The following is a 23,393-nucleotide window of genomic DNA, read 5'->3' on the forward strand; positions in this document are numbered from 1 at the left end:
GGTCAAACAGACACAATAGCCATCACCTAAAGACTTACCACACTGTTTAGGCCCAATTCCAACTGCTTTTGGCAGCTAAACAGTGTTGATCCTCTTTAGTAGTTTAATTTAAGACCCCCTGCTAATATCATGTACTGTAGGTCTTTTTACATTACCAACACATGATTTTTTTCAGTAAGCCAATACAGTTAGGAAACTTTTTTATTAGCTTACCTGGTGATAGAAGTAGAAGAGGGCAAAAAAGTGCCTGTATTTCACCTACAGCCATACAACATTGGTTAGGCCCAATCTCGTCTGATCTTGGAAGCTAAGCAGTGTTGGGCCTTGTTAGTAATTGGGTGGGAGACCACATGGGAACACCAGGTGCTGTAGGTTTTTTCACATTACAGGCAAATTGTTTTTATTCTCTAGCTATTTAAATTGGAAACTTTTTCTTTTAATTGCCAGTACAGACATTTGGAAGAGGTCAAACAGACACAATAGCCATCACCTAAAGACTTACCACACTGTTTAGGCTCAATTCCAACTGCTTTTGGCAGCTAAACAGTGTTGATCCTCTTTAGTAGTTTAATTTAAGACCCCCTGCTAATATCATGTCCTGTAGGTCGTTTTACATTACCAACACATGATTTTTTTCAGTAAGCCAATACAGTTAGGAAACTTTTTTATTAGCTTACCTGGTGATAGAAGAAGAAGAGGGCAAAAAAGTGCCTGTATCTCACCTAGAGCCATACCACATTGGATAGGCCCAATCTCGTCTGATCTTGGAAGCTAAGCAGTGTTGGGCCTGGTTAGTACTTGGGTGGCAGACCACGTGGGAACACCAGGTGCTGTAGGTTTTTTCACATTACAGGCAAATTGTTTTTATTCTCTAGCTATTTAAATTGGAAACTTTTTCTTTTTATTGCCAGTACAGACATTTGGAAGAGGTCAAACAGACACAATAGCCATCACCTAAAGACTTACCACACTGTTTAGGCCCAATTCCAACTGCTTTTGGCAGCTAAACAGTGTTGAGCCTCTTTAGTAGTTTAATTTAAGACCCCCTGCTAATATCATGTCCTGTAGGTCTTTTTACATTACCAACACATGATTTTTTTCAGTAAGCCAATACAGTTAGGAAACTTTTTTATTAGCTTACCTGGTGATAGAAGTAGAAGAGGGCAAAAAAGTGCCTGTATCTCACCTACAGCCATACCACATTGGATAGGCCCAATCTCGTCTGATCTTGGAAGCTAAGCAGTGTTGGCCCTGGTTAGTACTTGGGTGGGAGACCACATGGGAACACCAGGTGCTGTAGGTTTTTTCACATTACAGGCAAATTGTTTTTATTCTCTAGCTATTTAAATTGGAAACTTTTTCTTTTTATTGCCAGTACAGACATTTGGAAGAGGTCAAACAGACACAATAGCCATCACCTAAAGACTTACCACACTGTTTAGGCTCAATTCCAACTGCTTTTGGCAGCTAAACAGTGTTGATCCTCTTTAGTAGTTTAATTTAAGACCCCCTGCTAATATCATGTCCTGTAGGTCGTTTTACATTACCAACACATGATTTTTTTCAGTAAGCCAATACAGTTAGGAAACTTTGTTATTAGCTTACCTGGTGATAGAAGTAGAAGAGGGCAAAAAAGTGCCTGTATCTCACCTACAGCCATACCACATTGGATAGGACCAATCTTGTCTGATCTTGGAAGCTAAGCAGTGTTGGGCCTGGTTAGTACTTGGGTGGGAGACCACCTGGGAACACCAGGTGCTGTAGGTTTTTTCACATTACTGGCAAATTGTTTTTATTCTCTAGCTATTTAAATTGGAAACTTTTTCTTTTTATTGCCAGCACAGACATTTGGAAGAGGTCAAACAGACACAATAGCCATCACCTAAAGACTTACCACACTGTTTAGGCTCAATTCCAACTGCTTTTTGCAGCTAAACAGTGTTGAGCCTCTTTCATAGTTTAATTTAAGACCCCTGCTAATATCATGTCCTGTAGGTCTTTTTACATTACCAACACATGATTTTTTTCAGTAAGCCAATACAGTTAGGAAACTTTTGTATTAGCTTACCTGGTGATAGAAGTAGAAGAGGGCAAAAAAGTGCTTTTAACTAGCCTACAGCCATACCACATTGGATAGGCCCAATCTCGTCTGATCTTGGAAGCAAAGCAGTGTTGGGCCTGGTTAGTACTTGGGTGGGAGACCACATGGGAACACCAGGTGCTGTAGGTTTTTTCACATTACTGGCAAATTGTTTTTATTCTCTAGCTATTTAAATTGGAAACTTTTTCTTTTTATTGCCAGTACAGACATTTGGAAGAGGTCAAACAGACACAATAGCCATCACCTAAAGACTTACCACACTGTTTAGGCCCAATTCCAACTGCTTTTGGCAGCTAAACAGTGTTGAGCCTCTTTAGTAGTTTAATTTAAGACCCCCTGCTAATATCATGTCCTGTAGGTCTTTTTACATTACCAACACATGATTTTTTTCAGTAAGCCAATACAGTTAGGAAACTTTTTTATTAGCTTACCTGGTGATAGAAGTAGAAGAGGGCAAAAAAGTGCCTGTATCTCACCTAAAGCCATACCACATTGGATAGGCCCAATCTCGTCTGATCTTGGAAGCTAAGCAGTGTTGGGCCTGGTAAGTACTTGGGTGGGAGACCACATGGGAACACCAGGTGCTGTAGGTTTTTTCACATTACAGGCAAATTGTTTTTATTCTCTAGCTATTTAAATTGGAAACTTTTTCTTTTTATTGCCAGTACAGACATTTGGAAGAGGTCAAACAGACACAATAGCCATCACCTAAAGACTTACCACACTGTTTAGGCCCAATTCCAACTGCTTTTGGCAGCTAAACAGTGTTGAGCCTCTTTAGTAGTTTAATTTAAGACCCCCTGCTAATATCATGTCCTGTAGATCTTTTTACATTACCAACACATGATTTTTTTCAGTAAGCCAATACAGTTAGGAAACTTTTTTATTAGCTTACCTGGTGATAGAAGCAGAAGAGGGCAAAAAAGTGCCTGTATCTCACCTACAGCCATACCACATTGGATAGGCCCAATCTCGTCTGATCTTAGAAGCTAAGTAGTGTTGGGCCTGGTTAGTACTTGGGTGGCAGACCACATGGGAACACCAGGTGCTGTAGGTTTTTTCACATTACAGGCAAATTGTTTTTATTCTCTAGCTATTTAAATTGGAAACTTTTTCTTTTTATTGCCAGTACAGACATTTGGAAGAGGTCAAACAGACACAATAGCCATCACCTAAAGACTTACCACACTGTTTAGGCCCAATTCCAACTGCTTTTGGCAGCTAAACAGTGTTGAGCCTCTTTAGTAGTTTAATTTAAGACCCCCTGCTAATATCATGTCCTGTAGGTCTTTTTACATTACCAACACATGATTTTTTTCAGTAAGCCAATACAGTTAGGAAACTTTTTTATTAGCTTACCTGGTGATAGAAGTAGAAGAGGGCAAAAAAGTGCCTGTATTTCACCTACAGCCATACCACATTGGATAGGCCCAATCTCGTCTGATCTTGGAAACTAAGCAGTGTTGGGCCTGGTTAGTACTTGGGTGGGAGACCACATGGGAACACCAGGTGCTGTAGGTTTTTTCACATTACTGGCAAATTGTTTTTATTCTCTAGCTATTTAAATTGGAAACTTTTTCTTTTTATTGCCAGTACAGACATTTGGAAGAGGTCAAACAGACACAATAGCCATCACCTAAAGACTTACCACACTGTTTAGGCCCAATTCCAACTGCTTTTGGCAGCTAAACAGTGTTGATCCTCTTTAGTAGTTTAATTTAAGACCCCCTGCTAATATCATGTACTGTAGGTCTTTTTACATTACCAACACATGATTTTTTTCAGTAAGCCAATACAGTTAGGAAACTTTTTTATTAGCTTACCTGGTGATAGAAGTAGAAGAGGGCAAAAAAGTGCCTGTATTTCACCTACAGCCATACAACATTGGTTAGGCCCAATCTCGTCTGATCTTGGAAGCTAAGCAGTGTTGGGCCTTGTTAGTAATTGGGTGGGAGACCACATGGGAACGCCAGGTGCTGTAGGTTTTTTCACATTACAGGCAAATTGTTTTTATTCTCTAGCTATTTAAATTGGAAACTTTTTCTTTTAATTGCCAGTACAGACATTTGGAAGAGGTCAAACAGACACAATAGCCATCACCTAAAGACTTACCACACTGTTTAGGCTCAATTCCAACTGCTTTTGGCAGCTAAACAGTGTTGATCCTCTTTAGTAGTTTAATTTAAGACCCCCTGCTAATATCATGTCCTGTAGGTCGTTTTACATTACCAACACATGATTTTTTTCAGTAAGCCAATACAGTTAGGAAACTTTTTTATTAGCTTACCTGGTGATAGAAGAAGAAGAGGGCAAAAAAGTGCCTGTATCTCACCTAGAGCCATACCACATTGGATAGGCCCAATCTCGTCTGATCTTGGAAGCTAAGCAGTGTTGGGCCTGGTTAGTACTTGGGTGGCAGACCACGTGGGAACACCAGGTGCTGTAGGTTTTTTCACATTACAGGCAAATTGTTTTTATTCTCTAGCTATTTAAATTGGAAACTTTTTCTTTTTATTGCCAGTACAGACATTTGGAAGAGGTCAAACAGACACAATAGCCATCACCTAAAGACTTACCACACTGTTTAGGCCCAATTCCAACTGCTTTTGGCAGCTAAACAGTGTTGAGCCTCTTTAGTAGTTTAATTTAAGACCCCCTGCTAATATCATGTCCTGTAGGTCTTTTTACATTACCAACACATGATTTTTTTCAGTAAGCCAATACAGTTAGGAAACTTTTTTATTAGCTTACCTGGTGATAGAAGTAGAAGAGGGCAAAAAAGTGCCTGTATCTCACCTACAGCCATACCACATTGGATAGGCCCAATCTCGTCTGATCTTGGAAGCTAAGCAGTGTTGGCCCTGGTTAGTACTTGGGTGGGAGACCACATGGGAACACCAGGTGCTGTAGGTTTTTTCACATTACAGGCAAATTGTTTTTATTCTCTAGCTATTTAAATTGGAAACTTTTTCTTTTTATTGCCAGTACAGACATTTGGAAGAGGTCAAACAGACACAATAGCCATCACCTAAAGACTTACCACACTGTTTAGGCTCAATTCCAACTGCTTTTGGCAGCTAAACAGTGTTGATCCTCTTTAGTAGTTTAATTTAAGACCCCCTGCTAATATCATGTCCTGTAGGTCGTTTTACATTACCAACACATGATTTTTTTCAGTAAGCCAATACAGTTAGGAAACTTTGTTATTAGCTTACCTGGTGATAGAAGTAGAAGAGGGCAAAAAAGTGCCTGTATCTCACCTACAGCCATACCACATTGGATAGGCCCAATCTCGTCTGATCTTGGAAGCTAAGCAGTGTTGGGCCTGGTTAGTACTTGGGTGGGAGACCACATGGGAACACCAGGTGCTGTAGGTTTTTTCACATTACAGGCAAATTGTTTTTATTCTCTAGCTATTTAAATTGGAAACTTTTTCTTTTTATTGCCAGTACAGACATTTGGAAGAGGTCAAACAGACACAATAGCCATCACCTAAAGACTTACCACACTGTTTAGGCCCAATTCCAACTGCTTTTGGCAGCTAAACAGTGTTGAGCCTCTTTAGTAGTTTAATTTAAGACCCCCTGCTAATATCATGTCCTGTAGGTCTTTTTACATTAAAAAAACACATGATTTTTTTCAGTAAGCCAATACAGTTAGGAAACTTTTTTATTAGCTTACCTGGTGATAGAAGTAGAAGAGGGCAAAAAAGTGCCTGTATCTCACCTACAGCCATACCACGTTGGATAGGCCCAATCTCGTCTGATCTTGGAAGCTAAGCAGTGTTGGGCCTGGTTAGTACTTGGGTGGGAGACCACATGGGAACACCAGGTGCTGTAGGTTTTTTCACATTACAGGCAAATTGTTTTTATTCTCTAGCTATTTAAATTGGAAACTTTTTCTTTTTATTGCCAGTACAGACATTTGGAAGAGGTCAAACAGACACAATAGCCATCACCTAAAGACTTACCACACTGTTTAGGCTCAATTCCAACTGCTTTTGGCAGCTAAACAGTGTTGATCCTCTTTAGTAGTTTAATTTAAGACCCCCTGCTAATATCATGTCCTGTAGGTCGTTTTACATTACCAACACATGATTTTTTTCAGTAAGCCAATACAGTTAGGAAACTTTTTTATTAGCTTACCTGGTGATAGAAGAAGAAGAGGGCAAAAAAGTGCCTGTATCTCACCTAGAGCCATACCACATTGGATACGCCCAATCTCGTCTGATCTTGGAAGCTAAGCAGTGTTGGGCCTAGTTAGTACTTGGGTGGGAGACCACATGGGAACACCAGGTGCTGTAGGTTTTTTCACATTACAGGCAAATTGTTTTTATTCTCTAGCTATTTATATTGGAAACTTTTTCTTTTTATTGCCAGCACAGACATTTGGAAGAGGTCAAACAGACACAATAGCCATCACCTAAAGACTTACCACACTGTTTAGGCCCAATTCCAACTGCTTTTGGCAGCTAAACAGTGTTGAGCCTCTTTAGTAGTTTAATTTAAGACCCCCTGCTAATATCATGTCCTGTAGGTCTTTTTACATTACCAACACATGATTTTTTTCAGTAAGCCAATACAGTTAGGAAACTTTTTTATTAGCTTACCAGGTAAAAGAAGTAGAAGAGGGCAAAAAAGTGCCTGTATCTCACCTACAGCCATACCACATTGGATAGGCCCAATCTCGTCTGATCTTGGAAGCTAAGCAGTGTTGGGCCTGGTTAGTACTTGGGTGGGAGACCACATGGGAACACCAGGTGCTGTAGGTTTTTTCACATTACAGGCAAATTGTTTTTATTCTCTAGCTATTTAAATTGGAAACTTTTTCTTTTTATTGCCAGTACAGACATTTGGAAGAGGTCAAACAGACACAATAGCCATCACATAAAGACTTACCACATTGTTTAGGCCCAATTCCAACTGCTTTTGGCAGCTAAACAGTGTTGAGCCCCTTTAGTAGTTTAATTTAAGACCCCCTGCTAATATCATGTCCTGTAGGTCTTTTTACATTACCAACACATGATTTTTTTCAGTAAGCCAATACAGTTAGGAAACTTTTTTATTAGCTTACCTGGTGATAGAAGTAGAAGAGGGCAAAAAAGTGCCTGTATCTCACCTACAGCCATACCACGTTGGATAGACCCAATCTCGTCTGATCTTGGAAGCTAAGCAGTGTTGGGCCTGGTTAGTAATTGGGTGGGAGACCACATGGGAACACCAGGTGCTGTAGGGTTTTTCACATTACAGGCAAATTGTTTTTATTCTCTAGCTATTTAAATTGGAAACTTTTTCTTTTTTTTGCCAGTACAGACATTTGGAAGAGGTCAAACAGACACAATAGCCATCACCTAAAGACTTACCACACTGTTTAGGCCCAATTCCAACTGCTTTTGGCAGCTAAACAGTGTTGAGCCTCTTTAGTAGTTTAATTTAAGACCCCCTGCTAATATCATGTCCTGTAGGTCTTTTTACATTACCAACACATGATTTTTTTCAGTAAGCCAATACAGTTAGGAAACTTTTTTATTAGCTTACCTGGTGATAGAAGTAGAAGAGGGCAAAAAAGTGCCTGTATCTCACCTACAGCCATACCACATTGGATAGGCCCAATCTCGTCTGATCTTGGAAGCTAAGCAGTGTTGGGCCTGGTTAGTACTTGGGTGGGAGACCACATGGGAACACCAGGTGCTGTAGGTTTTTTCACATTACAGCAAATTGTTTTTATTCTCTAGCTATTTAAATTGGAAACTTTTTCTTTTAATTGCAAGTACAGACATTTGGAAGAGGTCAAACAGACACAATAGCCATCACCTAAAGACTTACCACACTGTTTAGGCCCAATTCCAACTGCTTTTGGCAGCTAAACAGTGTTGATCCTCTTTAGTAGTTTAATTTAAGACCCCCTGCTAATATCATGTCCTGTGGGTCGTTTTACATTACCAACACATGATTTTTTTCAGTAAGCCAATACAGTTAGGAAACTTTTTTATTAGCTTACCTGGTGATAGAAGTAGAAGTTTGCAAAAAAGTGCCTGTATCTCACCTACAGCCATACCACATTGGATAGGCCCAATCTCGTCTGATCTTGGTAGCTAAGCAGTGTTGGACCTGGTTAGTACTTGGGTGGGAGACCACATGGGAACACCAGGTGCTGTAGGTTTTTTCACATTACAGGCAAATTGTTTTTATTCTCTAGCTATTTAAATTGGAAACTTTTTCTTTTTATTGCCAGTACAGACATTTGGAAGAGGTCAAACAGACACAATAGCCATCACCTAAAGACTTACCACACTGTTTAGGCTCAATTCCAACTGCTTTTGGCAGCTAAAAAGTGTTGATCCTCTTTAGTAGTTTAATTTAAGACCCCCTGCTAATATCATGTCCTGTAGGTCGTTTTACATTACCAACACATGATTTTTTTCAGTAAGCCAATACAGTTAGGAAACTTTTTTATTAGCTTACCTGGTGATAGAAGAAGAAGAGGGCAAAAAAGTGCCTGTATCTCACCTAGAGCCATACCACATTGGATAGGCCCAATCTCGTCTGATCTTGGAAGCTAAGCAGTGTTGGGCCTAGTTAGTACTTGGGTGGGAGACCACATGGGAACACCAGGTGCTGTAGGCTTTTTCACATTACAGGCAAATTGTTTTTATTCTCTAGCTATTTAAATTGGAAACTTTTTCTTTTTATTGCCAGCACAGACATTTGGAAGAGGTCAAACAGACACAATAGCCATCACCTAAAGACTTACCACACTGTTTAGGCCCAATTCCAACTGCTTTTGGCAGCTAAACAGTGTTGTGCCTCTTTAGTAGTTTAATTTAAGACCCCCTGCTAATATCATGTCCTGTAGGTCTTTTTACATTACCAACACATGATTTTTTTCAGTAAGCCAATACAGTTAGGAAACTTTGTTATTAGCTTACCTGGTGATAGAAGTAGAAGAGGGCAAAAAAGTGCCTGTATCTAACCTACAGCCATACCACATTGGATAGGCCCAATCTCGTCTGATCTTGGAAGCTAAGCAGTGTTGGGCCTGGTTAGTACTTGGGTGGGAGACCACATGGGAACACCAGGTGCTGTAGTTTTTTTCACATTACAGGCAAATTGTTTTTATTCTCTAGCTATTTAAATTGGAAACTTTTTCTTTTTATTGCCAGTACAGACATTTGGAAGAGGTCAAACAGACACAATAGCCATCACCTAAAGACTTACCACACTGTTTAGGCCCAATTCCAACTGCTTTTGGCAGCTAAACAGTGTTGAGCCTCTTTAGTAGTTTAATTTAAGACCCCCTGCTAATATCATGTCCTGTAGGTCTTTTTACATTACCAACACATGATTTTTTTCAGTAAGCCAATACAGTTAGGAAACTTTTTTATTAGCTTACCTGGTGATAGAAGTAGAAGAGGGCAAAAAAGTGCCTGTATCTCACCTACAGCCATACCACATTGGATAGGCCCAATCTCGTCTGATCTTGGAAGCTAAGCAGTGTTGGGCCTGGTTAGTACTTGGGTGGGAGACCACATGGGAACACCAGGTGCTGTAGGTTTTTTCACATTACAGGCAAATTGTTTTTATTCTCTAGCTATTTAAATTGGAAACTTTTTCTTTTTATTGCCAGTACAGACATTTGGAAGAGGTCAAACAGACACAATAGCCATCACCTAAAGACTTACCACACTGTTTAGGCTCAATTCCAACTGCTTTTGGCAGCTAAAAAGTGTTGATCCTCTTTAGTAGTTTAATTTAAGACCCCCTGCTAATATCATGTCCTGTAGGTCGTTTTACATTACCAACACATGATTTTTTTCAGTAAGCCAATACAGTTAGGAAACTTTTTTATTAGCTTACCTGGTGATAGAAGAAGAAGAGGGCAAAAAAGTGCCTGTATCTCACCTAGAGCCATACCACATTGGATAGGCCCAATCTCGTCTGATCTTGGAAGCTAAGCAGTGTTGGGCCTAGTTAGTACTTGGGTGGGAGACCACATGGGAACACCAGGTGCTGTAGGCTTTTTCACATTACAGGCAAATTGTTTTTATTCTCTAGCTATTTAAATTGGAAACTTTTTCTTTTTATTGCCAGCACAGACATTTGGAAGAGGTCAAACAGACACAATAGCCATCACCTAAAGACTTACCACACTGTTTAGGCCCAATTCCAACTGCTTTTGGCAGCTAAACAGTGTTGTGCCTCTTTAGTAGTTTAATTTAAGACCCCCTGCTAATATCATGTCCTGTAGGTCTTTTTACATTACCAACACATGATTTTTTTCAGTAAGCCAATACAGTTAGGAAACTTTGTTATTAGCTTACCTGGTGATAGAAGTAGAAGAGGGCAAAAAAGTGCCTGTATCTCACCTACAGCCATACCACATTGGATAGGCCCAATCTCGTCTGATCTTGGAAGCTAAGCAGTGTTGGGCCTGGTTAGTACTTGGGTGGGAGACCACATGGGAACACCAGGTGCTGTAGTTTTTTTCACATTACAGGCAAATTGTTTTTATTCTCTAGCTATTTAAATTGGAAACTTTTTCTTTTTATTGCCAGTACAGACATTTGGAAGAGGTCAAACAGACACAATAGCCATCACCTAAAGACTTACCACACTGTTTAGGCCCAATTCCAACTGCTTTTGGCAGCTAAACAGTGTTGAGCCTCTTTAGTCGTTTAATTTAAGACCCCCTGCTAATATCATGTCCTGTAGGTCTTTTTACATTACCAACACATGATTTTTTTCAGTAAGCCAATACAGTTAGGAAACTTTTTTATTAGCTTACCTGGTGATAGAAGTAGAAGAGGGCAAAAAAGTGCCTGTATCTCACCTACAGCCATACCACATTGGATAGGCCCAATCTCGTCTGATCTTGGAAGCTAAGCAGTGTTGGGCCTGGTTAGTACTTGGGTGGGAGACCACATGGGAACACCAGGTGCTGTAGGTTTTTTCACATTACAGGCAAATTGTTTTTATTCTCTAGCTATTTAAATTGGAAACTTTTTCTTTTTATTGCCAGTACAGACATTTGGAAGAGGTCAAACAGACACAATAGCCATCACCTAAAGACTTACATTTAGTCAAAAGAAAAAAGTTTGGTACCGTGTTAGCCAGTTGATAAGAAAAGTTTTATTGTTCCTCAGTGAGAAAAACAAAATAGCAATCTAGCAAATATGATACCTTTTAATGGCTAACAAAAATAAATGTAGTTAAAATGCAAGCTTTCGAGACTTCTTAGGTCTCTTCCTCAGGCATGGTATAACAAGGTGTGTGAAGAACCACATATATATACACAGCAGAGTAGGAACAAGATGTGATAGATGGACATTCTTAAGATCAAAACAAAACAAAATAACAGAATGAGCTTGTAAATTGAGTCCTTAATTAGTTTGTAGATAAGTAGTGTGAAAGTTTTATTGTCTCTAAGTTGATGACAGACCAGAGTTAGAGCTCCAATGCCCTCACTTTCTCTGGGCCAGATTCCTCAGATGTTGTAGTGGGCCATAAATCCCTTGGATAGATTCAGTCCTGTGTTAAGGGTGTCAAACGTTGTCATTAATTTGTATTCCCAGACCCTCCTGTCTCTTTGTGATTTGAAATTTCCTTTTAGTATAATCACTTTCATATGATCCTGATTGTGTCCTGGGCTGCAGAAATGTTTGGCCACAGGAAAGTGTGTCTTTTTTTCCTTTATTGTGTGGCGATGGGACCTCATCCTTGCCTTAAGTTTTTGTCCTGTTTCTCCAACATATAGACCCCCAATAGGACATTTGGTGCACAGAATCAGGTACACTACATTGGTAGTAGAACATGTGAATGTCCCTGGGATCTTATAGTCCTGTTGTGTGTTGGGGATCCGTACACTGTCTGTAGTGAGGATATGGGCACAGGTTTTGCAGCTCCTTACATTGCAGGGATAGGTTCCTCTTTGTGTAATGGATGGCAGTGAACTTCGGATTATAATATTTTTCAGGTTTGCAGGTTGTCGGTAACATAGTAGTGGAGGGTCTGGGAATATTGTTTTCAGGCGGTCATCTTTGTGTATGATGTGATGTAGTTTTTTTGCAGTTTTTCTTAGCACCTCAAGCTGTGGGTTGTAGGTGACTACCAGGGGTACACGGTTGTTTCTTTCTCTTTCTTTATATTGGAGAAGTTGATTTCTGGGTATCCTGATGGCTTTAAGTTGTTTTAAGTGGACATCTCTATCTGCTGGGCTGGAGCAGATGCGATGATATCTGATGGCCTGGCTGTAGACAATGGATTTTTTGATGTGTTTCGGGTGGAAGCTGTCCCATCTGAGGTATGAAGGCCGATCCACGGGTTTTCGGTATAGGGTTGTCTGTATTGCGTTGTTTTGAATTGTTATAGTGGTGTCAAGGAAGTTTATCTCGGTATATGAGTAATTCATTGTCAGGTTTATTGTTGGATGAAATCTGTTAAATTTTTCATGGAAATGTATGAGTTCTTGTTCAGAATCAGTCCAGATGATCAGGATATCATCGATGTAACGGAAGTAAGCCAAGGGTTTGATTGAGCAGGATGCCAAGAAGTCACTCTCGAGTTTTGCCATGAACAGATTGGCGTATTGCGGTGCCATTTTACTGCCCATGGCGGTCCCGGTGCGCTGTAGAAATATTTCTTTGCCAAAGGAAAAATAATTGTGTGTAAGGATGAATTTTGTAAGCTGTATTGCAGGACCAGGAGCAATCCCATTGGACTCAAGATATATCTGGCATGCTGTCAGTCCATCTTCATGGGGGATATTGGAATATAGGGATTCCACATCCATGGTGGCAAGGATGGCTCCATTAGGGAGGGGACCTAGGGTTGATAATTTATTCAGTAGGTCCGTGGTATCTTGGAGAAAGCTGGTTGTATGTCTCACCAGTGGTTTCAGGACACCCTCTACCCATCCTGAGATTTTTTCAGTGAGGGTTCCCACGCATGAGATGATTGGCCTCCCTGGGTTGCCGGGCTTATGTATTTTGGGAAGCATGTAGAATATTCCAATTCTGGGACTGTCGGGTATCAAGTCCAAAAGTTCTGTAGACTCTGCTGACAGCCCCCTGACAAGCCTTCTCAACTCCCTTAAATATTTTTGAGTTGGATCTTTGTCTAGTTTGGTATAGTATTGGATATCCATCAGCTGTCTATTTGCTTCCTTAGTATAGTCCGATGTGTCCATGATGACTATGGCCCCACCTTTGTCTGCAGGCTTGATGGTGATTTTCTTGTTGTTTCTTAAGGTGTGAATAGCTCTTCTTTCTTGCACACTGATGTTAAAGTATTCCTTTTTATGTTTTTCCAATATTGTTGACTGGACCACATTTCTAAAAGAGTCAATATATAGGTCCAAAATGGTACTGCGGCCAGGTGGTGGTGTCCAGACAGAACTCTTCTTGTGGACTGGTCTAATTTGTGTTTGGCTATTTGTAGGTTCTGTCTCCTCTCTGTCATGGAAGAACTCCTTCAGTCTTAGTTTCCTAAAATATTCTTCCATGTCACTACATAGTTCTGTTTTGTCGAGAGGCTTGGTCGGACAGAATGTAAGTCCTCTAGATAGCACACTGACTTCTACTTTAGTGGGTTTGTGAGATGACAAATTAATCACACAGTTAAATTTACCTGTGTCTTGCTGGGAGTTCTGTTCTATCCCTCCAGACTTGGGGTGGACTTTCTGTGTGCTTGAATAAAGTCCTGCTTTTATGCGAAGTCTGTGAAGTTTCTTTTTCTTGTTATTGATTAGACATAGCTGTAGTGTTTTATAATATTGTTGTAGTATCTGTTTTGAGTCCTTTGTGAGGGAGCGCTTTAAAATTTGTATTTCCATTTGGACATTTCTCTTGGTGCTGTAGAAGACATGAATAAGGTGGTTTCGCAGTCTCTCAGAAGTCCTGTAGCAGAGATGATGTGCATATTGAGTTTTGTAGGTGTGCAGAATGGGGTTCTTAAGGCAAAGTCCTTTGGGGATTAAGTGTTCCTTCTTGCATCTGGTTAGAAAAAATAAGTTGCTGTCCAGTTGAGCCAGTTTCTTCAATAAACCTTTTAGTTCCATGTGTGTGCGGTACATTCTGGTATCCTCCATTTAGTCAAAAGAAAAAAGTTTGGTACCGTGTTAGCCAGTTGATAAGAAAAGTTTTATTGTTCCTCAGTGAGAAAAACAAAATAGCAATCTAGCAAATATGATACCTTTTAATGGCTAACAAAAATAAATGTAGTTAAAATGCAAGCTTTCGAGACTTCTTAGGTCTCTTCCTCAGGCATGGTATAACAAGGTGTGTGAAGAACCACATATATATACACAGCAGAGTAGGAACAAGATGTGATAGATGGACATTCTTAAGATCAAAACAAAACAAAATAACAGAATGAGCTTGTAAATTGAGTCCTTAATTAGTTTGTAGATAAGTAGTGTGAAAGTTTTATTGTCTCTAAGTTGATGACAGACCAGAGTTAGAGCTCCAATGCCCTCACTTTCTCTGGGCCAGATTCCTCAGATGTTGTAGTGGGCCATAAATCCCTTGGATAGATTCAGTCCTGTGTTAAGGGTGTCAAACGTTGTCATTAATTTGTATTCCCAGACCCTCCTGTCTCTTTGTGATTTGAAATTTCCTTTTAGTATAATCACTTTCATATGATCCTGATTGTGTCCTGGGCTGCAGAAATGTTTGGCCACAGGAAAGTGTGTCTTTTTTTCCTTTATTGTGTGGCGATGGGACCTCATCCTTGCCTTACGTTTTTGTCCTGTTTCTCCAACATATAGACCCCCAATAGGACATTTGGTGCACAGAATCAGGTACACTACATTGGTAGTAGAACATGTGAATGTCCCTGGGATCTTATAGTCCTGTTGTGTGTTGGGGATCCGTACACTGTCTGTAGTGAGGATATGGGCACAGGTTTTGCAGCTCCTTACATTGCAGGGATAGGTTCCTCTTTGTGTAATGGATGGCAGTGAACTTCGGATTATAATATTTTTCAGGTTTGCAGGTTGTCGGTAACATAGTAGTGGAGGGTCTGGGAATATTGTTTTCAGGCGGTCATCTTTGTGTATGATGTGATGTAGTTTTTTTGCAGTTTTTCTTAGCACCTCAAGCTGTGGGTTGTAGGTGACTACCAGGGGTACACGGTTGTTTCTTTCTCTTTCTTTATATTGGAGAAGTTGATTTCTGGGTATCCTGATGGCTCTGATAATCTGATCGTTGTTTGATGTGGGATGATATCCCTGATTTAAAAAGGTCCCTTTAAGTGGTTTTAAGTGGACATCTCTATCTGCTGGGCTGGAGCAGATGCGATGATATCTGATGGCCTGGCTGTAGACAATGGATTTTTTGATGTGTTTCGGGTAGAAGCTGTCCCATCTGAGGTATGAAGGCCGATCCACGGGTTTTCGGTATAGGGTTGTCTGTATTGCGTTGTTTTGAATTGTTATAGTGGTGTCAAGGAAGTTTATCTCGGTATATGAGTAATTCATTGTCAGGTTTATTGTTGGATGAAATCTGTTAAATTTTTCATGGAAATGTATGAGTTCTTGTTCAGAATCAGTCCAGATGATCAGGATATCATCGATGTAACGGAAGTAAGCCAAGGGTTTGATTGAGCAGGATGCCAAGAAGTCACTCTCGAGTTTTGCCATGAACAGATTGGCGTATTGCGGTGCCATTTTACTGCCCATGGCGGTCCCGGTGCGCTGTAGAAATATTTCTTTGCCAAAGGAAAAATAATTGTGTGTAAGGATGAATTTTGTAAGCTGTATTGCAGGACCAGGAGCAATCCCATTGGACTCAAGATATATCTGGCATGCTGTCAGTCCATCTTCATGGGGGATATTGGAATATAGGGATTCCACATCCATGGTGGCAAGGATGGCTCCATTAGGGAGGGGACCTAGGGTTGATAATTTATTCAGTAGGTCCGTGGTATCTTGGAGAAAGCTGGTTGTATGTCTCACCAGTGGTTTCAGGACACCCTCTACCCATCCTGAGATTTTTTCAGTGAGGGTTCCCACGCATGAGATGATTGGCCTCCCTGGGTTGCCGGGCTTATGTATTTTGGGAAGCATGTAGAATATTCCAATTCTGGGACTGTCGGGTATCAAGTCCAAAAGTTCTGTAGACTCTGCTGACAGCCCCCTGACAAGCCTTCTCAACTCCCTTAAATATTTTTGAGTTGGATCTTTGTCTAGTTTGGTATAGTATTGGATATCCATCAGCTGTCTATTTGCTTCCTTAGTATAGTCCGATGTGTCCATGATGACTATGGCCCCACCTTTGTCTGCAGGCTTGATGGTGATTTTCTTGTTGTTTCTTAAGGTGTGAATAGCTCTTCTTTCTTGCACACTGATGTTAAAGTATTCCTTTTTATGTTTTTCCAATATTGTTGACTGGACCACATTTCTAAAAGAGTCAATATATAGGTCCAAAATGGTACTGCGGCCAGGTGGTGGTGTCCAGACAGAACTCTTCTTGTGTTTGGCTATTTGTAGGTTCTGTCTCCTCTCTGTCATGGAAGAACTCCTTCAGTCTTAGTTTCCTAAAACATTCTTCCATGTCACTACATAGTTCTGTTTTGTCGAGAGGCTTGGTCGGACAGAATGTAAGTCCTCTAGATAGCACACTGACTTCTACTTTAGTGGGTTTGTGAGATGACAAATTAATCACACAGTTAAATTTACCTGTGTCTTGCTGGGAGTTCTGTTCTATCCCTCCAGACTTGGGGTGGACTTTCTGTGTGCTTGAATAAAGTCCTGCTTTTATGCGAAGTCTGTGAAGTTTCTTTTTCTTGTTATTGATTAGACATAGCTGTAGTGTTTTATAATATTGTTGTAGTATCTGTATTGAGTCCTTTGTGAGGGAGCACTTTAAAATTTGTATTTCCATTTGGACATTTCTCTTGGTGCTGTAGAAGACATGAATAAGGTGGTTTCGCAGTCTCTCAGAAGTCCTGTAGCAGAGATGATGTGCATATTGAGTTTTGTAGGTGTGCAGAATGGGGTTCTTAAGGCAAAGTCCTTTGGGGATTAAGTGTTCCTTCTTGCATCTGGTTAGAAAAAATAAGTTGCTGTCCAGTTGAGCCAGTTTCTTCAATAAACCTTTTAGTTCCATGTGTGTGCGGTACATTCTGGTATCCTCCATTTAGTCAAAAGAAAAAAGTTTGGTACCGTGTTAGCCAGTTGATAAGAAAAGTTTTATTGTTCCTCAGTGAGAAAAACAAAATAGCAATCTAGCAAATATGATACCTTTTAATGGCTAACAAAAATAAATGTAGTTAAAATGCAAGCTTTCGAGACTTCTTAGGTCTCTTCCTCAGGCATGGTATAACAAGGTGTGTGAAGAACCACATATATATACACAGCAGAGTAGGAACAAGATGTGATAGATGGACATTCTTAAGATCAAAACAAAACAAAATAACAGAATGAGCTTGTAAATTGAGTCCTTAATTAGTTTGTAGATAAGTAGTGTGAAAGTTTTATTGTCTCTAAGTTGATGACAGACCAGAGTTAGAGCTCCAATGCCCTCACTTTCTCTGGACCAGATTCCTCAGATGTTGTAGTGGGCCATAAATCCCTTGGATAGATTCAGTCCTGTGTTAAGGGTGTCAAACGTTGTCATTAATTTGTATTCCCAGACCCTCCTGTCTCTTTGTGATTTGAAAAACTGCAAAAAAACTACATCACATCATACACAAAGATGACCGCCTGAAAACAATATTCCCAGACCCTCCACTACTATGTTACCGACAACCTGCAAACCTGAAAAATATTATAATCCGAAGTTCACTGCCATCCATTACACAAAGAGGAACCTATCCCTGCAATGTAAGGAGCTGCAAAACCTGTGCCCATATCCTCACTACAGACAGTGTACGGATCCCCAACACACAACAGGACTATAAGATCCCAGGGACATTCACATGTTCTACTACCAATGTAGTGTACCTGATTCTGTGCACCAAATGTCCTATTGGGGGTCTATATGTTGGAGAAACAGGACAAAAACTTAAGGCAAGGATGAGGTCCCATCGCCACACAATAAAGGAAAAAAAGACACACTTTCCTGTGGCCAAACATTTCTGCAGCCCAGGACACAATCAGGATCATATGAAAGTGATTATACTAAAAGGAAATTTCAAATCACAAAGAGACAGGAGGGTCTGGGAATACAAATTAATGACAACGTTTGACACCCTTAACACAGGACTGAATCTATCCAAGGGATTTATGGCCCACTACAACATCTGAGGAATCTGGCCCAGAGAAAGTGAGGGCATTGGAGCTCTAACTCTGGTCTGTCATCAACTTAGAGACAATAAAACTTCCACACTACTTATCTACAAACTAATTAAGGACTCAATTTACAAGCTCATTCTGTTATTTTGTTTTGTTTTGATCTTAAGAATGTCCATCTATCACATCTTGTTCCTACTCTGCTGTGTATATATATGTGGTTCTTCACACACCTTGTTATACCATGCCTGAGGAAGAGACCTAAGAAGTCTCGAAAGCTTGCATTTTAACTACATTTATTTTTGTTAGCCATTAAAAGGTATCATATTTGCTAGATTGCTATTTTGTTTTTCTCACTGAGGAACAATAAAACTTTTCTAAAGACTTACCACACTGTTTAGGCTCAATTCCAACTGCTTTTGGCAGCTAAACAGTGTTGATCCTCTTTAGTAGTTTAATTTAAGACCCCCTGCTAATATCATGTCCTGTAGGTCGTTTTACATTACCAACACATGATTTTTTTTCAGTAAGCCAATACAGTTAGGAAACTTTTTTATTAGCTTACCTGGTGATAGAAGAAGAAGAGGGCAAAAAAGTGCCTGTATCTCACCTAGAGCCATACCACATTGGATAGGCCCAATCTCGTCTGATCTTGGAAGCTAAGCAGTGTTGGGCCTAGTTAGTACTTGGGTGGGAGACCACATGGGAACACCAGGTGCTGTAGGTTTTTTCACATTACAGGCAAATTGTTTTTATTCTCTAGCTATTTAAATTGGAAACTTTTTCTTTTTATTGCCAGCACAGACATTTGGAAGAGGTCAAACAGACACAATAGCCATCACCTAAAGACTTACCACACTGTTTAGGCCCAATTCCAACTGCTTTTGGCAGCTAAACAGTGTTGAGCCTCTTTAGTAGTTTAATTTAAGACCCCCTGCTAATATCATGTCCTGTAGGTCTTTTTACATTACCAACACATGATTTTTTTCAGTAAGCCAATACAGTTAGGAAACTTTTGTATTAGCTTACCTGGTGATAGAAGTAGAAGAGGGCAAAAAAGTGCCTTTATCTCACCTACAGCCATACCACATTGGATAGGCCCAATCTCGTCTGATCTTGGAAGCTAAGCAGTGTTGGGCCTGGTTAGTACTTGGGTGGGAGACCACATGAGAACACCAGGTGCTGTAGGTTTTTTCACATTACTGGCAAATTGTTTTTATTCTCTAGCTATTTAAATTGGAAACTTTTTCTTTTTATTGCCAGCACAGACATTTGGAAGAGGACAAACAGACACAATAGCCATCACCTAAAGACTTACCACACTGTTTAGGCCCAATTCCAACTGCTTTTGGCAGCTAAACAGTGTTGAGCCTCTTTAGTAGTTTAATTTAAGACCCCCTGCTAATATCATGTCCTGTAGGTCTTTTTACATTACCAACACATGATTTTTTTCAGTAAGCCAATACAGTTAGGAAACTTTTTTTATTAGCTTACCTGGTGATAGAAGTAGAAGAGGGCAAAAAAGTGCCTGTATCTCACCTACAGCCATACCACATTGGATAGGCCAAATCTCATCTGATCTTATAAGCTAAGCAGTGTTGGGCCTGGTTAGTACTTGGGTGGGAGACCACATGGGAACACCAGGTGCTGTAGGTTTTTTCACATTACTGTCAAATTGTTTTTATTCTCTAGCTATTAAAATTGGAAACTTTTTCTTTTTATTGCCAGCACTAACATTTGGAAGAGGTAAAACAGACACAATAGCCATCACCTAAAGACTTACCACACTGTTTAGGCCCAATTCCAACTGCTTTTGGCAGCTAAACAGTGTTGAGGCTCTTTAGTAGTTTAATTTAAGACCCCCTGCTAATATCATGTCCTGTAGGTCTTTTTACATTACCAACACATGTTTTTTTTTCAGTAAGCCAATACAGTTAGGAAACTTTTTTATTAGCTTACCTGGTGATAGAAGTAGAAGAGGGCAAAAAAGTGCCTGTATTTCCCCTACAGCCATACCACATTGGATAGGCCCAATCTCGTCTGATCTTGGAAGCTAAGCAGTGTTGGGCCTGGTTAGTACTTGGGTGGGAGACCACATGAGAACACCAGGTGCTGTAGTTTTTTTCACATTACTGGCAAATTGTTTTTATTCTATAGCTATTTAAATTGGAAACTTTTTCTTTTTATTGCCAGCACAGACATTTGGAAGAGGTCAAACAGACACAATAGCCATCACCTAAAGACTTACCACACTGTTTAGGCCCAATTCCAACTGCTTTTGGCAGCTAAACAGTGTTGAGCCTCTTTAGTAGTTTAATTTAAGACCCCCTGCTAATATCATGTCCTGTAGGTATTTTTACATTACCGACACATGATTTTTTTCAGTAAGCCAATACAGTTAGGAAACTTTTTTATTAGCTTACCTGGTGATAGAAGTAGAAGAGGGCAAAAAAGTGCCTGTATCTCACCTACAGCCATACCACATTGGATAGGCCCAATCTCATCTGACCTTATAAGCTAAGCAGTGTTGGGCCTGGCTAGTACTTGGATGGGAAATCCAGGTGCTGTAGGTTTTTTCACATTACTGGCAAATTGTTTTTATTCTCTAGCTATTTAAATTGGAAACTTTTTCTTTTTATTGCCAGCACTAACATTTGGTAGAGGTAAAACAGACACAATAGCCATCACCTAAAGACTTACCACACTGTTTAGGCCCAATTCCAACTGCTTTTGGCAGCTAAACAGTGTTGAGGCTCTTTAGTAGTTTAATTTAAGACCCCCTGCTAATATCATGTCCTGTAGGTCTTTTTACATTACCAACACATGATTTTTTTCAGTAAGCCAATACAGTTAGGAAACTTTTGTATTAGCTTACCTGGTGATAGAAGTAGAAGAGGGCAAAAAAGTGCCTTTATCTCACCTACAGCCATACCACATTGGATAGGCCCAATCTCGTCTGATCTTGGAAGCTAAGCAGTGTTGGGCCTGGTTAGTACTTGGGTGGGAGACCACATGGGAACACCAGGTGCTGTAGGTTTTTTCACATTACTGGCAAATTGTTTTTATTCTCTAGCTATTTAAATTGGAAACTTTTTCTTTTTATTGCCAGCACAGACATTTGGAAGAGGACAAACAGACACAATAGCCATCACCTAAAAACTTACCACACTGTTTAGGCCCAATTCCAACTGCTTTTGGCAGCTAAACAGTGTTGAGCCTCTTTAGTCGTTTAATTTAAGACCCCCTGCTAATATCATGTCCTGTAGGTCTTTTTACATTACCAACACATGATTTTTTTCAGTAAGCCAATACAGTTAGGAAACTTTTTTTATTAGCTTACCTGGTGATAGAAGTAGAAGAGGGCAAAAAAGTGCCTGTATCTCACTTACAGCCATACCACATTGGATAGGCCAAATCTCATCTGATCTTATAAGCTAAGCAGTGTTGGGCCTGGTTAGTACTTGGGTGGGAGACCACATGGGAACACCAGGTGCTGTAGGTTTTTTCACATTACTGGCAAATTGTTTTTATTCTCTAGCTATTTAAATTGGAAACTTTTTCTTTTTATTGCCAGCACAGACATTTGGAAGAGGTCAAACAGACACAATAGCCATCACCTAAAGACTTACCACACTGTTTAGGCCCAATTCCAACTGCTTTTGGCAGCTAAACAGTGTTGAGCCTCTTTAGTAGTTTAATTTAAGACCCCCTGCTAATATCATGTCCTGTAGGTCTTTTTACATTACCAACACATGATTTTTTTCAGTAAGCCAATACAGTTAGGAAACTTTTTTATTAGCCTACCTGGTTATAGAAGTAGAAGAGGGCAAAAAAGTGCATGTATCTTACCTATATCCATACCACATTGGATAGGCCCAATCTCGTCTAATCTTGGAAGCTAAGCAGTGTTGGGCCTGGTTAGTACTTGGGTGGGAGACCACCTGGGAACACCAGGTGCTGTAGGTTTTTTCACATTACTGGCAAATTGTTTTTATTCTCTAGCTATTTAACCCCTTCCCGACATTTGACCTACATGGTCATGGTCGGGATGTACTTCCCGACGCATGGCATAAATGTACGTCATGCATTTAAAGTGTCACCGCCTCTATAGATGCGGTGACAGAGGGGAGATGGCTGCTGTCCCCCCCCATCGGCGATCGCTGCGATTGGCTGTTCAAATGTGAACAACCAATTGCAGCATTTTCTGTGTACCGGCGAATAACGGCGCTCGTTGACACAGGGATCGGTGGTGATTGGTGCTGTTAAGTACAGCACCAATCACCACCGGGTGTAAAGGGGTCACTGGTGGTCACCCCACCTCACCCCACCTGCCCCCAAGGCTGTGATTGGTCCGTCGGACCGACGGACCAATCACAGCCATTGCACCTCAGTGAAAGTAACGGAGACCGCCCTGCCGCCGCCATTCCGGTCAGGAACAGCGTGCAGAGCGGTCTCCGTGCCCATCTGTCCCCCTATCTGACCTATCTGACCTCGATCAGCGTTGGTGGTGTGGTGGCATCCGTGCTGCCTGCTGCCTGCTGCCTGCTTCTGCTGCTGCAGCATCATAGTAAAATATAATTTTGTCTCTCCTGCCCCCTGTGGCTGATTGCAGTGCAGACGGGCTTAACCCTCTGCACTGCTTTTTTTCCTGCCCCCCATTTGTGCTGATCAGTATTAACTGTCCCCCTATCTGACCTATCTGACCTCGATCAGCGTTGGTGGTGTGGTGGCATCCGTGCTGCCTGCTGCCTGCTTCTGCTGCTGCAGCATCATAGTAAAATATAATTTTGTCTCTCCTGCCCCCTGTGGCTGATTGCAGTGCAGACGTACATCACTGATCAGCATTTTTGGCACAGGGTTGATCTAATTTTTTTTTTGGATCAAATTCCTGTTGCCTTTGACTGATCAGCAGTTTTTTAAAAATTTTTTTTTTTTTGAGGGTGCTGTGGGGTCTTTTTTTTAAATTTGTTTACACCCACGGTGATTTTGTGGGTGTCCTGTGGCCGCTGAGCGCTGATCAGTGACGGACGTTACTGACCAACATCTGTGCTCAATTTTTGGCGCA

General features: G+C 40.5%; 24 non-coding genes and 8 pseudogenes across 24 annotated transcripts; all 32 read left to right on the forward strand.

The window, feature by feature from the left end:
- Positions 1–256: 256 nt before the first annotated feature.
- LOC146011433 (5S ribosomal RNA) lies at positions 257–375 on the forward strand (annotated as a pseudogene).
- Positions 376–720: 345 nt separating this feature from the next.
- Positions 721–839, forward strand: LOC146017437 (5S ribosomal RNA). Its single transcript, XR_014450309.1, has one exon. It is a non-coding gene; the product is annotated as a 5S ribosomal RNA (ribosomal RNA).
- Positions 840–1,184: 345 nt separating this feature from the next.
- LOC146016287 (5S ribosomal RNA) lies at positions 1,185–1,303 on the forward strand. The gene has a single exon (XR_014449183.1). It is a non-coding gene; the product is annotated as a 5S ribosomal RNA (ribosomal RNA).
- A 345-nt stretch (positions 1,304–1,648) lies between these two features.
- LOC146017455 (5S ribosomal RNA) lies at positions 1,649–1,767 on the forward strand. The gene has a single exon (XR_014450325.1). It is a non-coding gene; the product is annotated as a 5S ribosomal RNA (ribosomal RNA).
- Positions 1,768–2,111: 344 nt separating this feature from the next.
- Positions 2,112–2,230, forward strand: LOC146015954 (5S ribosomal RNA). Its single transcript, XR_014448860.1, has one exon. It is a non-coding gene; the product is annotated as a 5S ribosomal RNA (ribosomal RNA).
- A 345-nt stretch (positions 2,231–2,575) lies between these two features.
- Positions 2,576–2,694, forward strand: LOC146017217 (5S ribosomal RNA). The gene has a single exon (XR_014450088.1). It is a non-coding gene; the product is annotated as a 5S ribosomal RNA (ribosomal RNA).
- A 345-nt stretch (positions 2,695–3,039) lies between these two features.
- On the forward strand, positions 3,040–3,158 carry LOC146010975 (5S ribosomal RNA; annotated as a pseudogene).
- Positions 3,159–3,503: 345 nt separating this feature from the next.
- On the forward strand, positions 3,504–3,622 carry LOC146017204 (5S ribosomal RNA). The gene has a single exon (XR_014450076.1). It is a non-coding gene; the product is annotated as a 5S ribosomal RNA (ribosomal RNA).
- A 345-nt stretch (positions 3,623–3,967) lies between these two features.
- LOC146011482 (5S ribosomal RNA) lies at positions 3,968–4,086 on the forward strand (annotated as a pseudogene).
- A 345-nt stretch (positions 4,087–4,431) lies between these two features.
- LOC146017439 (5S ribosomal RNA) lies at positions 4,432–4,550 on the forward strand. Its single transcript, XR_014450310.1, has one exon. It is a non-coding gene; the product is annotated as a 5S ribosomal RNA (ribosomal RNA).
- A 345-nt stretch (positions 4,551–4,895) lies between these two features.
- Positions 4,896–5,014, forward strand: LOC146016288 (5S ribosomal RNA). The gene has a single exon (XR_014449184.1). It is a non-coding gene; the product is annotated as a 5S ribosomal RNA (ribosomal RNA).
- A 345-nt stretch (positions 5,015–5,359) lies between these two features.
- Positions 5,360–5,478, forward strand: LOC146010851 (5S ribosomal RNA). The gene has a single exon (XR_014444880.1). It is a non-coding gene; the product is annotated as a 5S ribosomal RNA (ribosomal RNA).
- A 347-nt stretch (positions 5,479–5,825) lies between these two features.
- LOC146014300 (5S ribosomal RNA) lies at positions 5,826–5,944 on the forward strand. Its single transcript, XR_014447249.1, has one exon. It is a non-coding gene; the product is annotated as a 5S ribosomal RNA (ribosomal RNA).
- A 345-nt stretch (positions 5,945–6,289) lies between these two features.
- On the forward strand, positions 6,290–6,408 carry LOC146014602 (5S ribosomal RNA). The gene has a single exon (XR_014447551.1). It is a non-coding gene; the product is annotated as a 5S ribosomal RNA (ribosomal RNA).
- Positions 6,409–6,753: 345 nt separating this feature from the next.
- LOC146010862 (5S ribosomal RNA) lies at positions 6,754–6,872 on the forward strand. Its single transcript, XR_014444881.1, has one exon. It is a non-coding gene; the product is annotated as a 5S ribosomal RNA (ribosomal RNA).
- A 345-nt stretch (positions 6,873–7,217) lies between these two features.
- Positions 7,218–7,336, forward strand: LOC146017577 (5S ribosomal RNA). The gene has a single exon (XR_014450445.1). It is a non-coding gene; the product is annotated as a 5S ribosomal RNA (ribosomal RNA).
- Positions 7,337–7,681: 345 nt separating this feature from the next.
- On the forward strand, positions 7,682–7,800 carry LOC146010874 (5S ribosomal RNA). The gene has a single exon (XR_014444882.1). It is a non-coding gene; the product is annotated as a 5S ribosomal RNA (ribosomal RNA).
- A 344-nt stretch (positions 7,801–8,144) lies between these two features.
- On the forward strand, positions 8,145–8,263 carry LOC146016019 (5S ribosomal RNA). Its single transcript, XR_014448922.1, has one exon. It is a non-coding gene; the product is annotated as a 5S ribosomal RNA (ribosomal RNA).
- A 345-nt stretch (positions 8,264–8,608) lies between these two features.
- Positions 8,609–8,727, forward strand: LOC146010684 (5S ribosomal RNA; annotated as a pseudogene).
- Positions 8,728–9,072: 345 nt separating this feature from the next.
- Positions 9,073–9,191, forward strand: LOC146014815 (5S ribosomal RNA). Its single transcript, XR_014447758.1, has one exon. It is a non-coding gene; the product is annotated as a 5S ribosomal RNA (ribosomal RNA).
- Positions 9,192–9,536: 345 nt separating this feature from the next.
- LOC146010886 (5S ribosomal RNA) lies at positions 9,537–9,655 on the forward strand. The gene has a single exon (XR_014444884.1). It is a non-coding gene; the product is annotated as a 5S ribosomal RNA (ribosomal RNA).
- A 345-nt stretch (positions 9,656–10,000) lies between these two features.
- On the forward strand, positions 10,001–10,119 carry LOC146010685 (5S ribosomal RNA; annotated as a pseudogene).
- A 345-nt stretch (positions 10,120–10,464) lies between these two features.
- LOC146014816 (5S ribosomal RNA) lies at positions 10,465–10,583 on the forward strand. Its single transcript, XR_014447759.1, has one exon. It is a non-coding gene; the product is annotated as a 5S ribosomal RNA (ribosomal RNA).
- Positions 10,584–10,928: 345 nt separating this feature from the next.
- On the forward strand, positions 10,929–11,047 carry LOC146010898 (5S ribosomal RNA). The gene has a single exon (XR_014444885.1). It is a non-coding gene; the product is annotated as a 5S ribosomal RNA (ribosomal RNA).
- Positions 11,048–18,936: 7,889 nt separating this feature from the next.
- On the forward strand, positions 18,937–19,055 carry LOC146017444 (5S ribosomal RNA). The gene has a single exon (XR_014450315.1). It is a non-coding gene; the product is annotated as a 5S ribosomal RNA (ribosomal RNA).
- Positions 19,056–19,400: 345 nt separating this feature from the next.
- LOC146014043 (5S ribosomal RNA) lies at positions 19,401–19,519 on the forward strand. Its single transcript, XR_014447002.1, has one exon. It is a non-coding gene; the product is annotated as a 5S ribosomal RNA (ribosomal RNA).
- A 346-nt stretch (positions 19,520–19,865) lies between these two features.
- On the forward strand, positions 19,866–19,984 carry LOC146017603 (5S ribosomal RNA). Its single transcript, XR_014450470.1, has one exon. It is a non-coding gene; the product is annotated as a 5S ribosomal RNA (ribosomal RNA).
- Positions 19,985–20,330: 346 nt separating this feature from the next.
- On the forward strand, positions 20,331–20,449 carry LOC146017015 (5S ribosomal RNA). The gene has a single exon (XR_014449891.1). It is a non-coding gene; the product is annotated as a 5S ribosomal RNA (ribosomal RNA).
- A 345-nt stretch (positions 20,450–20,794) lies between these two features.
- On the forward strand, positions 20,795–20,901 carry LOC146011753 (5S ribosomal RNA; annotated as a pseudogene).
- A 345-nt stretch (positions 20,902–21,246) lies between these two features.
- On the forward strand, positions 21,247–21,365 carry LOC146010910 (5S ribosomal RNA). The gene has a single exon (XR_014444886.1). It is a non-coding gene; the product is annotated as a 5S ribosomal RNA (ribosomal RNA).
- Positions 21,366–21,711: 346 nt separating this feature from the next.
- LOC146010677 (5S ribosomal RNA) lies at positions 21,712–21,830 on the forward strand (annotated as a pseudogene).
- Positions 21,831–22,175: 345 nt separating this feature from the next.
- On the forward strand, positions 22,176–22,294 carry LOC146010878 (5S ribosomal RNA; annotated as a pseudogene).
- The last annotated feature ends 1,099 nt before the right edge of the window (positions 22,295–23,393 follow it).

This window comes from Crinia signifera, chromosome 6 (assembly GCF_055691185.1).
Source record: "Crinia signifera chromosome 6, ASM5569118v1, whole genome shotgun sequence".
NCBI lineage: Eukaryota > Metazoa > Chordata > Amphibia > Anura > Myobatrachidae > Crinia > Crinia signifera.